The sequence below is a fragment of the Tupaia chinensis genome, unplaced genomic scaffold, assembly GCF_000334495.1.
Source record: "Tupaia chinensis unplaced genomic scaffold, TupChi_1.0 Scaffold000320_1, whole genome shotgun sequence".
NCBI lineage: Eukaryota > Metazoa > Chordata > Mammalia > Scandentia > Tupaiidae > Tupaia > Tupaia belangeri.
The window spans coordinates 576,337-593,134 of NW_006159813.1; the positions used below are offsets into that span (position 1 = coordinate 576,337).

Genomic DNA, 16,798 nt, shown 5'->3' on the forward strand with positions numbered 1-16,798 from the left:
TGGATCCTGGGGCCGGTGTGCAGGGGGTTAGGGCCGGGGGCTGCTGCCGGAGGCTTATGGTCTGGCGGGAGCGGAGTAGGGAACCAAAACAGTTGACTTGAAGAGCGCGAGACGGGTCCCTGCGGGCTGGAGGCTGCCCAGGGAGGCTTTTAGGGGTGCGAAACCTGCTGGCGGGTGTAGAGCGCCAGGGCCGAATGGGAACGCAGCTCCCAAAGGAAGGTTTCTAGGGGTCAGGGACCCGCCTAGTTGGGTGAGGTGCTGGGTGTGGAGGGGAGCTCAAGGCCAGGGCGCAGAACCCGGGGGGGCGCCAGGCCTGGGGGCGGGGTTTGAGCCTCCCTAGGGAGCTGAGTGGTGGGGGGTGGGCTGGGGCAGGGCTCACGTGGGACCGGGGCGAGCTAGGCCTTGCCCGGAGGGGCGAGGGCGGCTGCCTGGCCTGGGGGTTGCCTGACTTTGGGTGCGAGGCCAGCCCTAGGCCCTGAAGATCTGGCTTGGGAGCCAGGCAGGACCGGGCAGGGCTGGAACTGGAGTAATGTGGGTGGGGGCGGCTGGGGATGAGGCTGAGTCCGGCCGGGGAAGCGGAGACCTGGAACTGGCGGGGGGGGGGGACTGGCTTGGAAGAGGAAGAACGAAGCTGGAAGGAACGCCGGGTCGGAGGGCTGGGGCGTCCGAGCGGTGAACTGAGTGACTCAGAGGTGAGCTCCCCTAATAGCGGAGCAGTTGGCGAGGGGCGCAGTGGAAAGGAGCGAGGTGCAGGTGGGGCTCTGCCGCGCCGAAATGACTGAGGATGAGGTCAGATACTGAGGGTGGAAATGCAGGAACCGAGCTCTCCAGCTTGTCCCCACAGGCGCGCGCGCTCTCCGTCTCTGAAATGCTTTGAATGTGTTGGGAAGTGGGGCAGGCGGCGTGGAGATCCGAGAAGAAAGGGGCTTCCTCCTGGAGGGAGGCACTGGCCCTGCGTCCTTTTTTGGGAGTGTTCAAAGGATTTTTTGATCGCTGGAAAAGGAATCGTAGCCTTTCCTGCATCACGGTTTAGAATCATCCTATATTTGGCCTTAATGTAGGCTGCCCTTGTTTTGCGGTGTCTGAAGTGCTTGTTCTACATGTTGCAAACGTGGGATCCGGCGTGAGAAGCAAATTGCACGTTGGCTGTCTCCCTAGGGATAGAAAGATTACAAAGGCTTTTGGTTCCTATAAGACATTGTTAAAGAATTGAATTTAGTGCGTGTTTAGAAACTGATAGTGGGTGACGACTATACTTTGTGAATAGTTGTCACCAAATTTTAGACCCTCCTACCAGATCTTTCCTGCCAGGGATTACATTCTAAAACAGTACTTATCGGGCTCTTAGTCACTCTATATAATAATGCATCTCATTGTCCTTATCTGGCAGAACTCTCCTGACACCAGGGCCTGCTGGAATAGACAGAAACATGATTAAGTATAAGCAGTTGCTTTGTACCGTCTGTTCGATTGTGAAGGCAAATAGATGTGTAATGTGCATTCACTTCCTGCATTCCTTGTAACGCTGAAGAAATGGACAATCTATTTTACTCTTAATTCTATACATTTCAGAAGCCTGTTTTAAGGAAACTAATATTTTTGTCATGGAGGTTTATTTTGTAGTCATGTTTAGCTGGGAAGCCTAATAGTAAACACTGGATCTGAGAGATTGCAGAAATAAAAAGGAAGGAAAAAAATGTGAAATAAAGCTGAGAATTGTGTTGTACCTTAGGCCTCCAAGCAGTGTTTTGTGGTAGTCATATGTATTGAGGATTGAACAAAGATTTGGAATAAAGGTCAGATACACACCTTTCTCACAAATCTGGAATGTGCCTTGTCTGTATTTGTTTTTTAATTACTTATGGAAGATTCATTAAAGCCTGATGAATTTTAGTAGACACATACCAATGAAATACCGCTGCATACGATAATGGATTTTTCCTATTCATTTGCTTCTTCGCCTGCAGATTGTGCTAATCAGCACTTATGTCTGTTCGTGTATAGTTTAAGATTTGATTCAGGGTTAGTGATAGCATTTTTTAAAACACTGTTGATTTCTTTTTTTTTTTTTTAATAAAAGTTTTATGTTTAATGCATCTGTCACTTCTGGGATCCCCTCCAAGAGGGACTTGGAATCACTATAATGCCTGTAAGATGGAATGTTCAGAAGGATGAATGATCAGTTCTTATTGTGTAAGTGGAATGTGGAAGATTTAGTTCTTTATGATGGCAAAATATTAATTTCTTAACATTTTGTCACAAACTGGCATTTTAGAGACGTATTGAGTAGGTTTACCTTTGATCTCTTTTTCAGGGGTGGAGCCGTAGTAAATTTGAGTGCTGCTTTCATAGTGAGAGTACAAATCCAGGTGATAAAACTTATTAAGCTTATTTCCCATTTGATAATTTCCCTGCACTACACTATTCTTGAGTTAGGACAACTCTTTTCTGACAGTTGTATGTCTTTTTAAACCCAAGATACCTTTTCTATATTAAAACATGGAATTCTTCATGAATATTTCAATATGACCTAGTACCTAGAATGTTAAGTAATAGAATCTCTCTGGGTTTTCATTGCCCTAGTTCAGCTCCTTTAAAGTGAGTGAACAAGATTCTGTACTCTTTTCTGAGCACACTTTGTATTTCAACAGTACATGATGGAATCTTTTTTTTTTTTTAATATAACAGTTTTGTTGCAATATAATTCACATACATACAGTTCATAAATTAACTTTTTAAAAAAGTCTATAAGTATATTCAGAGTTGTACAGTGATCACCATAATCAATTTTAGAATATTTCATCACGGGCCAGCCCTGTGGCCTGGTGATTAAGAAAGTTAAGAAAGCCATGTGTATCCCACATGGCTGATTCCTTGGTTGGAGTCCCCACACTGGTGGCTTAAAAAAATATTCTGGGGGGGACCAGCAGTTGGTGTAACGGTTATGTCACTGCAGTCCCATGTAGTCGACCACGGTTCGAGTCCTGTACTGGTGGCTTAAACTCATGCCAGGTGTGTGTATGTGCGCGTGCCCAAGATCCCAAGAGGAGAATGGAGGAGAAGGGATTGCGGGGTGGTCATTCCCCTGGGGGGTGATTTCTTGTTTTTTTGTCTCTCTGTCTGTCTCTGTATTTCCAGCAAGGGCATGTTCCCTATAGTGAAAACCTATCCCCCCCCCAAAAAAAAAAAACAAACCAAAACATTCTGGGTACATGTGCATGTGTGCCTCAAATCCCAAGAGGAATAATGGACAAGAAGGAATTGTGGTGTGACCATGCCCAGTGGGAGGGACTTTCTCCTGCTTCCTGTCTCTCTCTGGTGAGCACATGTGCCCTGTAGCAAAAAAATTTAAAAAAAGCATTCATCACCTTTCTCCCCTGAAAGAAATCCTAGACCCATTAGTAGTGCTCCTTATCATTCCCCTCCCTACCTAGCCCTAAGCAACCACTGATGTTTCTCTATAGTTTGCTTGTTTTGGACAATCATAGAAGTGGAATCATACCATACGTGGTCTTTTGTGTCAAGCTTGTTTTATTTAACATGCTTTCAAGGTTTTGTATGTTGTAATATATAGTACTTTATTTTTTATGGTTGAATAATATTCCATTATATTTTACCATATGTATTTTGTTTATCCATTCATCAGTTGATGGATGTTTGAGTAATTCCCCTTTTTGGCTATTGTGATAATGTTGCTATGAACATTCATGTACAAGTTTCTATGTGAACATATGCTTTCATTTCTCTTGAGAATATACCTAGGAGTGGAACTGCTGGATCATATGGTAACTGTGTTTGTTTGTTGGAGGAACTACTAGACTTTTCCAAGGCAGCTGCACCATTTTACAGTTTTACCAACTGTGTATGAAGGTTCCAGTTTCTTCATATTCTTTCTAGCATTTGTCATTTTCTGACTTTTTGATTCTAGCTATTGTGGTTTTGGCTTACATTTCCTGGCTAGTATGTCAAGCATCTTCTCATATGATTCGTGGACATTTGTAAAACTTTAGAGGAATGTCTGTTTAGATGCTTTGCCCATTTCTTACTGGGCTGTCTTTTTATTATTATGAGTTTTTAAAATATATTTCAGAAGCAAGTACCTTATCAGATATATGATTTGCAGAAATTTTCTCCCAGTCTGTTAGTTGTCTTTCACTTTTTTTGTGGTATACTTTAAAACAGAAACATTTTAAATGTTGATGTTCATTTTATGTACAGTGGAGTCTTACTAGTTAGATGTTATTTTGAACCTTAAATTACACCCTCATAAATATTTTGATTATATAAGTTAAAAGCCAGATGAGAAAGGGTCAGGGATTTGATTCACTTTAAGATGTGCTGGAGATCAGAAGGGGTTCGTCAGGGAACATGTTATTTGCCTGTTCAGATCCTCTGGTGGCCCCTGCCCTTTGCCCACAGAATAAAGTTCAGACTTCTTAATGTGGTCGTGGATCAAGGCAGTCTCTGATTTCAGCCTGCTTTTTCTCACACTCCTCTCTTCCCTATGTCTTTATCTCTAGTCCCACTCCCTGAACCGTCCCAGCTTTCAAATCCTGCGGTGTGTTTGTTGCTCCACCCTCGTCTGCTTTCTGAATCTCACTTACCCATTGCCGTCCAGGTCATGAGGCTTTTCTTCCAGAAAACTGTGTCATCCACACAGGCAGACATTGTCCCTGCCCTCATGCAGCCCACATTCATCTCTACTGTCTGCGACAAGGAACTAGACCTGAAATTGAGTTACGAAGGTACCTTCCGTGGAAGGCAGAGTACAGAAGAGAAATTCACGTGGAAGGCAGGCTGAGATTCTCTTGTTCACAGTGTGGTTACCAGTGCCTACTGGATATTTGGTGAATGAATGATTACTTATTGAAGTCAACTAGAAAGGTCCTGAGGTCAGTGGGTTTCTCTGAGGATCGTGAACATCTTTATTGCCTGTGTTAAAATAATATGAAGGGGCTTGGGAACCAGCAGTTAGTGTAATGGCTATGTCGCTGGACTCCCATGTAGTTGACCGTGGTTCGCTTCCTGGACCCGGTGGCTTAAAACTCACGCCAGGTGCGTGTGCGTGTGTGCCCAAGATCCCAAGAGGAGAATGGAGGAGAAGGGATTGCAGCGTGACTATCCCCCCTGGGGGGTGATTTCTCACTTTCTGTCTCTCTGTCTCTCTCTGTCTGGCAAGCGTACACGCCCTATAGTGAAAAAAAATAAATAAATAAAATGAAGGGGCTGGCAGGTGGTGTGGTGGTTAAGGGCGCTGGACTCCCACATGGCTGACTGCGGTTTGAGTCCTGGACCTGGTGAATTGCTTCCTCACTTTCTCTCTCTCTCTTGTTCTCTCTGTCCCTCTCTGGTCAAAAGAAAGAGAGAGAAAGAGAAAGAGAGAGAGAGAGGGAGGGAGGCAGGGAGGGAGGGAAGGAAGAAGGAAGGAAAGAAAGAAAGAGTTAAATAAAATAATTCTTAAAAAAATAAAATAAAGAAGATGCCATCTTTCTGGCATCCAAATCTAGCTCTTAAAAAAAGAAAGTGCTCAACTGTGGAATGTAATGTTTAAACGTTTTCCTGCAGACAATATAGTCATCCAGAATCTTCCCCCAGTGAGCAGTAGTGATTGGCACACAGCCTTCCCAATAGGGCACATGTCCAGGAGAGACATTTAGTTTGGTGCCATTTAGCCACACCTACTGTATACGGGCCAGCCCCGATGGTGTTGGTCGGCCAGTACTGGAACTACTCTGTGCACGTCAGAGAATGGGGTGAGTTGGGCTTGAGGGGCACATACCTTCTTTTCATCCTTGTGCTCATGCTCTTGCTTCTTGGGAGCACCTGACTTAGAATTGTATTCTTCAGTTAGGTTTTGTGTTCTTATGTGCATTTTTCATACTTGAATTAAGACTATTTCATTTAGTATCTTTTTCTATTTTAGGATACACTCGTGTTTGTATTCATTAAAGTGATTGGATTGTGGCAAGGTAGCAGAGCCAGAGAAGAAAAATAAATTTCAGGTTTCTTCTTTGTCTGCTTAGACTCAGTGAGCCACGATTTACCTTCTGTAGTTTCTTGCTCTGAAAATATTGAGGAGCTGCGGCTTTGAAGGTGCAGGGGTTTTTAATAAGCCAGGCTGAGTTGGCTCTGCTCCTTACTGGCAATGACTTTGCCCAGTATCTGGCCTCTCTGGGCCTCACTCTACTCTTCCATGCTCGGTATCTGGCCTCTCTGGGCCTCACTCTCCTCTTCCATGCCTGGAATCTGGCCTTTCTGGGCCTCACTCTCCTCTTCCATGCCCGGAATCTGGCCTCTCTGGGCCTCACTCTCCTCTTTCATGCCCGGTATTTGGCCTCTCTGGGCCTCACTCTTCTCTTCCATGCTAGGGAGGTGTTAAGGTCTACCTTGCAGCGCTGATGTCAGGATTACATGAAAGAAAGTATGTCAAGTTCCTAACACCGAGTAAGCACCAAGTCCATCCTGCTCCCTCACTCTTCACTCCGAAATGTCTGTTACTGAATGGAACTGCGGAGAACCGAACAGTGAGTTCGTTCATGTTACTTCTCATGATAAGTTATTGAGGTACGGACCTCTGTTTTAGGATTTTGGATTTTGGAAAAAAAAAACTTGAATCACCCAAGAGAGAAAAATGTCTGATTTTAGGATAGGAGGATGGTGTTAAAGACGAGCCAGTGTTTTTGCATCTGTCTGAATGGGAAATGTCTGAATGGGAAATGTTCTCTTCAGGCTGCCCTTATTCAGGCCTTATGCTTGTATTCTGTCTGTCTGCCTGCCTGTGCATTTGTCTGTCTATTTTAAGGAAAAGGGTTTAGTTCCTGGAAAAAGATAGATCTGTTTAGGGTTTGAAAGGAGATTGCACTATATATATGAGAGCTTCATCTGGTTATAATGTGGCTGCCAGCGTTATGAAAAGTATTATATTTCTGTGCGACAAGCCTCTATAGTTTCATGGGATGTTACATCAGGCCTGTCATTTGAATCTTAACCTTAATAATAAAAGGTAGTCCTGGGACCAGCAGTTAGCGTAATGGCTATGTCACTGGACTCCCATGTAGTCGACCGTGGTTCGAGGCCCGGACCTGGTGGCTTAAACTCACGCCAGGCTCGTGTGCGTGCATGCCTAAGATCCTGAGAGGAGAATGGAGAAGGGATTGCGGCATGACCATCCCCCCTGGGGGGTGATTTCTCGCTTTCTGTCTCTCTGTCTCTCTCTGTCTTTCTGGCGAGCACACGCGCCCTATAGCAAAAACCTCTCAAAAAGAAAAAATAAATAACAAAAGGTGGTCCTCCTGTTTGCTGCAATAAGGAGAAATTAAATGAAATAATGCAGAGAGAGAAACAGGAATATAGATAGATAAATGGGAGTAGAAATGTCTGTATGTTGCATGACTAAAGGCAGTGATTTCATAATACACATTTATTTTTTCCATTTGGTCATGCAGTTATGTAGATTTCTATATTTTTTTCTTTCTTAGAGTTTTCTTTCTTTCTTTTTTTTTTTTTTTTGCCTTAGGGTGTGTGTGCTCAAGACAGTGAGAGGGAAAGTGAGAAGTCTCCCCCTAGGGTGGATGACCACCATAATCCTTTCTCCTCCATTCTCATCTTTGGATTTTAGGCATGCTCGCACATGCACCTGGCTTGATTTTCAAGCCACCATGTCTGGGACTCAGACCGTGATCAGCCACATGGGAGTCCAGTGAAATAACTACTATGCCCTCTGCTGGTCCCGACTTTTTTTTTTTTTTTAACAGTTTTGAATAATGGATTATATTTAGCACCGGTATCTCATCACCATTTAAAGGATATGTCATTTTAATGGGATTTTGGAGGTTATTTTTCAGATCCAGAGGCCCTCACTCATTCTTTTTTTTAAAAAAAGAATGATTTAATTTAACTTTATTTATTTATTTTAATTTGACCAGAGAGGGACAGAGGGAGAGAGATGGAAAGTGAGAAAGTAAGCCACCAGATCTGGGACTCAAACCACGGTCGGCCTTGTGGGAATCCAGCACCCTTAATCAGCACATCACCTGTTGGCCCCTCTCATTCATTCTTGCTGGTGAGGATCAGCTGTAGACTTTCACCAAGACAGCTGCCTAGGTTGCTTGTCCTACCAATCTGAACCATAGCCAGAATGGGAAGATGAGCTGGATGGTCCGCCCCTCATTTTACAGAGGGGGTGATGATGGTGGGGGGGGACGACTTACCTGAGATCAGGAACTGAACTTCCCCCAAGTCCTCGAAAGCCTCATTCCAGGTGTAGCGGGAATTCATTTTATAGCGGGAATGTGGCTGTACAGCGTGGTGTGGATTTTCTGTTGGAGTGCGTGTTTGACATTGCTTTCGCCCTTTCAGTCTCTGACCCAGCACAACAGTTCCATTCTCTCAGCCTTCCACCGTGGTCTTTTGCCAGATCTGCAAACGGAGCTTACTCACTGGTTTCTCTCTTCAGTGCTCACCCAGCTGGTAGCTACTACTTAGTTGCTGCTGTCGCTGTTCCCCCGCATATTCAGGCTGTGCATATTTTAAACTGTGAAGCTTAGTTCAGGTTTTCAGGATGTTTTCGTTTTTGTTTTGTAAATAATAGAGAGCACAGACTACTAGGTGCGGGCTCAATCCACAGGCCTTCCCCAGCCCTCTAACTCTTCACGTGTCTGGGTACTCTGGGGCTTTCAGGCCTATCTGGGGTTCCCACCCCACAGTAGGCCACGTGACTTCCATAGGGTGCTTCTGGTTACTGCTGCACCACAGTGGCTGAGCCTTCACAGGACTTTTAAATGCATTTTTGGGAAACATGAGGCACATGGCACCTCTTGGATAAGCCCTAGTTGACTTGTTTTCCTAGTGCTTTTTATTTTTTTCCTTTAGATTTTTGCAGTAGGGCATGTGTGTTCTCCAAAGAGACAGAAAGTGAGAAATCACCCCCTGGGGGTGGGGGGATGGTCATGCTGCAACCCCTTCTCCTCCATTCTCCTCTCAGGATTTTGGGCACACACACACACATGCACCTGAGATGAGTTTTAAGATCCGGGGCCCAGGACCCGAACTTCGGTCGACTACGTAGGAGTCTAGCGACATAACCATTATATCACCTGCTTTACTCCCTAGTAGTTTTTTTGCTTTTTTCTTTAAAGATATTTTTGTTATAGGATGCCTGTGCTTGCTGGAGAGACCAAGAGAACAGAAAGTGAGAAATCACCTCTCTCCCCAGGGGGGATGGCCACACCCCAGTTCCTTCTCTTCCAGTCTCCTCTCAGGATTTTGGGCATGGACGCACATATGCCTGGCATGAGTTTTAAACTGCAGGGTCCAGGACTCGAACTGCAGTTGACTACGTGGGAGTCTAGCAATGTAACTATTATGCCTTCTGCTGGGTCGTGTCCCCCTCCCCCAGTGTCTTAATGTAAAGTTCCTTGATAGTATTTTATTGATTCTTTTTTAGTGTCTCAATCATATAATCTGACCATTGATAAGCAGTGGTTTAAGGATTTATCTGAAGTGTTTCAAAGACCAGTGAATCTCACAAAGGTGCCATTGCATGGTGTCTTGCCAGAAAACTTGGCACTCTGAGGCCATCTGCATATGAACATGCTGTTTGGACAAAAACATCACAATCCCAGTGTGCAGCTACACGGTTGTAACAGGCATGATGCAAACCATTTAGGATTAGCACAGGTTGGTCATTGCTCCAGTGTGGTTATCCTGTCTCTGGGGAACTGAGAGACCGAGAGTCTGGTCCGATGGTCGTTTGATGTAAGAGCCTCTCTTGCCCCATGGTGGAATTGGGTGTGTGTCCCCATGGCACTACTGTAGCGGCCTTCATCCTGGACGGACAGAGCTGCCATTTTTCAGTCTCGTGAGAGAGCCTAGTAGACAGGAAGTGTTGGGGGAGCAACGCCCTCGTGAAATGCTTTCCGCCCGTGCTATTGTGGGGACGCTTGACAATTCACGGGCTCCCCTTCCCCACGACAAATGTTTAATCACCGTTACTTGCTTACTTCACATGAAAGATACTTAAATTCCTTTTCATAACGGTCAAGCATTCTTTTCTAGTTAAAGATTCTAATTCCTTTCATTCTCAGGAACTTAAAGAATTGAGACGGATTTATTCATATTGAAGCTCAGATGCTGAGTAGCGGCTGAAGAACATATGTGAATTTGGGCTCTCATCCTCGTTAAGCAGAGGGATTTATTAGGAGACTAGGCACTTTACAAGCCAGGAGATGAATGAATTTTGTGGTTAGTAGTATCTTTAGCTTAACATTGTCATCCTAGTTTTTTTTGGCAAGCAAGAGAGAGGCTGGAGCCAGTGAGGGCTGGCCACCGCTCTTTGGGGTGACATTTAATAAGATGTGTGTTGTCTGTTTTAGAAATAGAGTAACTGGGGACTGCCAAGTGGTATGGTGGTTACGGTGCCGGACACCCCACATGGCCGACTGTGGCTCAAATCCCGGACCTGGAGGCTTGCTTTCTTACTCCCCCCCACTCTGGTCAAGTGAAAAACAATAATAATAATAATACATGAAATTAAATAATTCTTAGAAGAGAATAACTGCCCTTTAGGCCCCCTCTCAGGTGGGCCACTGTTGCTTTGCCATGCTGCTGTAAGAGACGCTGTGTTGAAAGGCTCCCCCCACCCCACATCACGACGCCAGTGTGGTCTTATGGCAGTGTCTGGAATGCTCTGCCCTGCAGTACGTGGTCAGCTGGGACAAATGATGTATTGTACTTGGAAGGGATGGTCGTGAGCCATGTGAGTCTCTGAAAGTGAGTGATCACTTGTTTTGGAAGCACTGTGGCCATTCGCTCCCCAGCTTCAGAACGAGTTGTGTCCCAGAGTCTACCTCAGTTATGTGACACTCAGATGGAGGGTTTTGCCTAGTATTACGGGTTCCAAGTTCCTAGCCTAGACCGAAGCAATCTTTTCACGCCACAGTTTTGCAGATTGTTAATGGTGTTAAGGGAATTCTGGATCTTGGAAACTGGGAGTCTGGTGAAAGAGAAGTGAGGGACCATGCCCAACCCCGAATGCCTCTGTGCAGGTCGTGGGGTGTCTAGAAGTCACTCACCACAGCCGCCTTCCAGATCTGTGTGAGGCCTCCAAGTTCTCCATCCTCTGTCTTTCTCTTAATTTGAAGCTTCTGTTGCCCTGGTTCAACTGACCTCCTTTAAATAGTGTAGGTTGAACATTGCTAGTCTGAAAAATTAGAAGTACTCCAAAATGTGAAACTTTTGAGCATTGACATAATGCCACAAGTAGAAAAAAAATGTTAAAGAATCACTTATTTGATTTTATTATTATTTTAATATTTGCTACAGGGCACATGCACTCACCAGAAAGACAAAAAGAGAGAGAAGGAAAATGAGAAAACAAGCTGCCAGGTCTCAGACTTGAACCGTTGTTGACCATGTGGGAATTCAACACCCCAACCACCAGGCCACCTGTCAGTCCCAGAAAGTTTTAAAAAACACGTTTTTTTCAGGTTTTTTTTTTTTTTTTTCCATAGGGTGTGTGCACTTGCCAGAGAGAGAGACAGACAGTGAGAGGAAACGTGAGAACAACCCCCTCCCCTTGTGGAGTGATGGCCACACTGCAGTCCTTTCTCTTCCATTCTCCTCCTGGGATTTTGGGCACACATGCACAGGTGCCCAGCATGATTTTTCAAGCTTCTTGGTCTGGAACTTGAACTGTGATCAGCCATGTGGGAATCTAGTGCCTTCACCACCACGCCGCCTGCTGGCCCCCACAAGTAGAAAATTCCACATCGGACCTCATGTGACCATCACAGTCAAAACACTGCAGTAGAATACTACCTAAATTACCCTCAAGCTATTTGTGTAAGGTATATGAGAAACATACATGAATTCCATGATCAAACTTAGGTCTCATCCGCAAGTATCCCGTTATGTATACACAACTACTTCACAATCAGAAAAAGAAAACAAAATATAGAGCACTTTGGTTCCTAAGCAGTTTCAGGTGATGGTAGCTACTCAGCCTATAGTAGCAAAAAAAAAAATGGTTCAAAGTCATTTCCACTAATGTGTTGGTAGACAGTCACATTAGTAACCTACTGCCCTTGTCCAGCCATAGGACCCCTGTGGGCCTTCTGTGTATTGCTTCCCTCCATCCTTTATGGCGTTTAGTGATACAGTGTTAATATTTTCAAGAGTGGTTCCTTGCTGTTAAAGGACTGTCTCTGAAATATGTTGCATTCAGTGTAACAAGGTTTCCGGGGAGAGTGGTGGAAGGCCTGTGGGTGTGGGGTAAGCAGAAGGTTAGCCCTGTGTGATGTGAGCGGTTGGCCTCATTACTTGGAATCCGAAGTCCTGCCTGCCTTTGAAAGGTTCTTCCTGTTACCTCTAAAATGGAGCACCTGCTGGATTTTCCCCCAAATATGCAAGATCCAACACCCTACCACCCCCTTCTGGGGACCACAGCTTAGAAGGATCTTAGTTGTTTCACACAGTGGCTTGGTTTCTGTGACCTTCGGAGAGTGAAGTGCAGGACAAAGTGATGGTTGTTAAGTGGGGGTAGGTGCTGGTCCTCCTTCCTTCCTTCCTTCCGCCTGCCTTTTTTCTTTCCTTTTATTTATTTATTTTTTTGCTATATCGTGTGTATGCTTGCCAGACAGACAGAAAGAGAGAAATCACCCCTCAAAGAGTATAGTATGGCCATGCCGCAATCCCTTCTCCTCCATCCCTTCTCCTCCTTTCTCCTCTTGGGATTTTGGCCACGCACAAGCGCCTAGGGTGAGTTTCAGGTCGTCAAGTCCACGGCTCAAACTGTGGTCAGCCAGGTGGGAGTCCAGTGATATAACCACTATGCCATCTGCTGCTCCCTCCCCTGTGTGTTTTCTGTAGATAAAGTCTTACCAAAAGGCCCCTTCTTTTGGTCAAGAATGGGAAATAATTGACCTTTCCTTTTATTTTTTGAGAGATTTTGCTATAGGGTACATGCACTTGCTGGAGAGACAGAGACAGAGAGACTGAAAGCGAGAAATCACCCCACAGAGAGGATGGCCATGCCGGAATCCCTTCTCTTCCATTCTCCGGCTGGGATTTTGGGCAGGCATGCACACATGCCTGGCGTTGAGTTGCTTGTTTGTTTATTTATTTATTCATTCATTTACTTACCCAGTGTGAGTTTTAAGCTGCTGGGTCTGGGACTCAAAATGTGGTTGACTATGTGGGAGTCCAGCCTTTCGTCTCACCCACGGGGATGGCTAAGTCAGAAGGACTTGTGACGCAGTGAAACCCTGTCTGTAGGGAAGAATACCCCTTAAATATATAACCCTTCTACAGTGTGGGCTGTGAGCTCTGTGCAAACTCAGGGGACGGGTGCTGGAGAATCAGGGCTATGGCACATTGAGAGTGAGCTCCTGCCCAGCGTGCAAGTGATAGTCCGGGCTGGCTGGCAGGCCTGATGGGGCAGAGAGGTGTAAGACGAATGGATAGTCGAATGGTCCAGGTTGTGGAAAGCCATGATGATAGGATATATGTACTTACCCTGTGAATAAAATGTGAGAATAGTTTGGTTATAGAGGTGTCTTTTTTTTTTTAAAGAATTATTTTATTTAACTTTATTTATTATTATTATCATTATTTTCCAGTTTGATCAGAGAAAGAATAGAAAGGAAGTGAGAAAGCAAGCCGCCAGGTCTGAGACTTGAACTGTGGTCGGCCATGTTGGGAATCCAGTGCCCTTAACCACCATGCCACTTGCTAGCCCCCTATAGAGGTATCTTTTTAAAAAATTATTTTATTTAACTTTATTTATTCATTTTTAATTTGACCAGGGAGGGACAAAGTGAGTGGAGTGGGGGAAGAAAGTGAGAAAGCAAGTTGCTAGGTTCGAGACTTGAACCATGATCAGCCACGTGAGAGTTCAGCACCCTTACCCACCATGCCACTTGCTGGTCCCAGGGGCTGGCTCTTTTTTTCTTTTTTAAAGACTTATTTATTTAATTTTATTTATTATTGTTTCTTAATTTGCTAAGGGCCAGGGCAAATGCACTCATCAGCGAGAGAGAAAGAGCGAGCAAGCCGCCAGGTCTGGGACTCGAGCGGCAGTTGGCCATGTGGGAACTCAGCGCCTTAACCACCATGCTGCCTGCTGGCCCCAGGCTGGCCCTTAATTGACTGAGTAAATTGACAATATTGGTAGCTTGGATTTTGTATAGCTTTGTAGCTCTGGTTAGGAAGTTTGACTTCAGAAAGAATCAATGAAATGCCATCCTATGGGGAATATGTTTTCATTTGACTCTTTGTCAAAACAGATATGAGAAGAACCATAATGTGTGTGTTTGTGTGTGTGTTGTATGTATGTGTTATTTCTGGCAGTTTTTAGAGGTTACGCCAAGCCATAAATGCAATTGTTTAACAGACCATTAGGGATGGGAAGCCCCCTTTCTGTTGGCCTCTGCTCAAAAGTATTTTAAAATGTTTCTTCCTGACATTTTTTTTTTTTAATTGCCAGAGGATGTGTGTGTCTGCCAAAGAGAGAGAGAGAGAGACAGACAGGAAGAAAGCACTCCCCGGAAGAGCACAGTCACACTGCAATCCATTTTCCTCCATTTCTCTTTCTTGTCAGAATTTTGGGCATGTACACATAGTACCCTGCATGTTTTTCTTTTTTCTTGTTATTATTTATTTAATTTAAAAATTTTATTCACTTATTTTAATTTGACCAAAGAGAGAGAGAGAGGAAGTAAGGCATCAGGTCCAGGATTCAAACTGTGGTTGGCCATGCGGGAGTGTCCAGCGCCCTAGCCACCACACCACCTGCTGGTCCCCTATCCTGCATGTTTTTCAAACTGCAAAGGCATTTGAACCATGGTCAGTATTTGAATCATGTTGACCATGTGGGATCTGGCTTCCTTAGTTGCTGAGCCATGGGATTGGCCTGAAAATTGTTCATTTTTTTGTCTTCTTTAATTTGACAAGGGGTTATGTACATTCATCAACAAGAGAGAGGTAGAGGGAAGAAAGCACCTCCTAACGGGGCGGAGCCATGCCACAGTCCCTTCTCCATTCCTCCATCCTGTTGGGAATTTGGACACATGCGTGTGGGCCTGGTGTGTTTTCCCAGGGTGCTGTGTCTGGGACTTCACTGTGCTGTCGGCCATCACTAGGCTATGGAGCCAGTCCTGAAAGTTTTTCTTTTAGTTACATTATGCAGTTGAGTTAATTTAACACAGGATTGTAATTTTCCTTTCAAATGTTGATACAGTTTAGAGGATTTGGTTAGTTAGGGTTACAGTTTTACCAGCTAAGGCAGGTAAAAGCTTTTTATAATATTCAGTCTCAGAACACTTAGCCTAAATGTTTCTTCTTGAAAGGAGGCTTTATTTACTTGTCTCCAGAAGTATTGTTATTTTATTGGTGAAACTAGATGTGCATGTTTTCTTTACAAGGAGCGGAGACCTTCTAAGTACACATTTTCCTCAATGAGTTACATTCTTATAGTTCCTTATACTCTGTTGTAAAAAATGATAATTGTGTTCCATTCCCCTTTAGAAGATAATTCTGCTAAGGAAATAGTTCGTAGTTTTATCAGAAAAAATCAAGCAGACAAAATGATTTTTTCTAAGGTCCAGTAAGATTGTGAGAGCCTGCCTGTCTGCCTGCCTGCCTCCCTCCCTCCCTCCCTTCTTTCTTTCTTTCTTTTTTTTGGGGGGAGAGGTTTTTGCTATAGGATGTGTGCGCTCACCGGAAAGACGGAGAAAGACAGAGAGACAGTAAGCGAGAAATCACCCCCCAGGGTGTGGTCATGCCGCAATCCCTTCTCCATTCTCTCAGGATCTTGGGCACGCATGCACATGTGCCTGGCTTGAGTTTAAGCCACTGGGTCCGGGACTCGAACTGCGGTTGTCTACATGGGAGTCCAGCAACATAACCGTTACACCAGCTGCTGGTCCCTATACTTTCCTGTTTCTATAGGTTGTCTGAAAATTCCAGAAACATGGAAATTTTAATTTTAAACAGTGTTTTATTTTCTATACTCTTTATTTTTATTTTTATTGTTTTGAGAGGTTTTCGCTATAGGGCCCGTGCGCTCGCCAGACAGACAGAGACATAGAGACAGAAAGCGAGAAATCACCCCCCAGGGGGGATGGTCACGCCACAGTCCCTTCTCCTCCATTCTCCTCTCGGGATCTTGGGCAAGCACGCACATGTGCCCGGTGTGAGTTCTAAGCTACCAGGTCCGGGACGCGAACTGTGGTCGACGACGGAATCCAGCGATGCGAAGACGGAACCCAGCGACATAGCCATTACGCTAACTGCTGGTTCCCTATACTCTTTCTATGTATATAGTTCCCCCCTACACTCAAAAGACATCCAGCTATTAATCTGTGTGTATGTGTGTATATATACACACACACATATATGTATCTCCTACACTCAATATATTTGTATCTGTATGTGTGTGTGTGTGTGTGTGTGTGTGTGTGTGTATATATATGGGGTGTGAGTAAACTCAGTAGGATATGGTCATGCTTAAGTCTTTTCTCCTCCGTTTTCCCATTCTGTCAGGATTTCAAGCACACATGTATACATGCACAAGCATTTTTTTTTAATTGAACAGTTTTATTCTCTTTTAGAATAAAAACCTTGCTTTAATATTGTAAGGTGCACTGCAGGTATGCCATGCTGCCAGTTAGTGCTGGGGCTTAAACTGTGGCTGGACACGTGGGGTCCAGCTCCCAATGCACAGCCCTTAGCCACAGTGCTGTGGGGCCAACCCTAGCTTCATTTCCTTCCTTTCCTCCTTTCTTCCTTCCTTCCTTCCTTC

The 16,798-nt window shown here is 44.7% G+C and overlaps 1 protein-coding gene across 1 annotated transcript in view; it reads left to right on the top strand.

Moving 5' to 3' along the window:
• The window catches only part of CORO1C (coronin 1C), a 92,572-nt gene that overhangs the window by 717 nt on the left and 75,057 nt on the right, over positions 1-16,798 (top strand). The gene's annotated exons all lie outside the window — the stretch shown is intronic.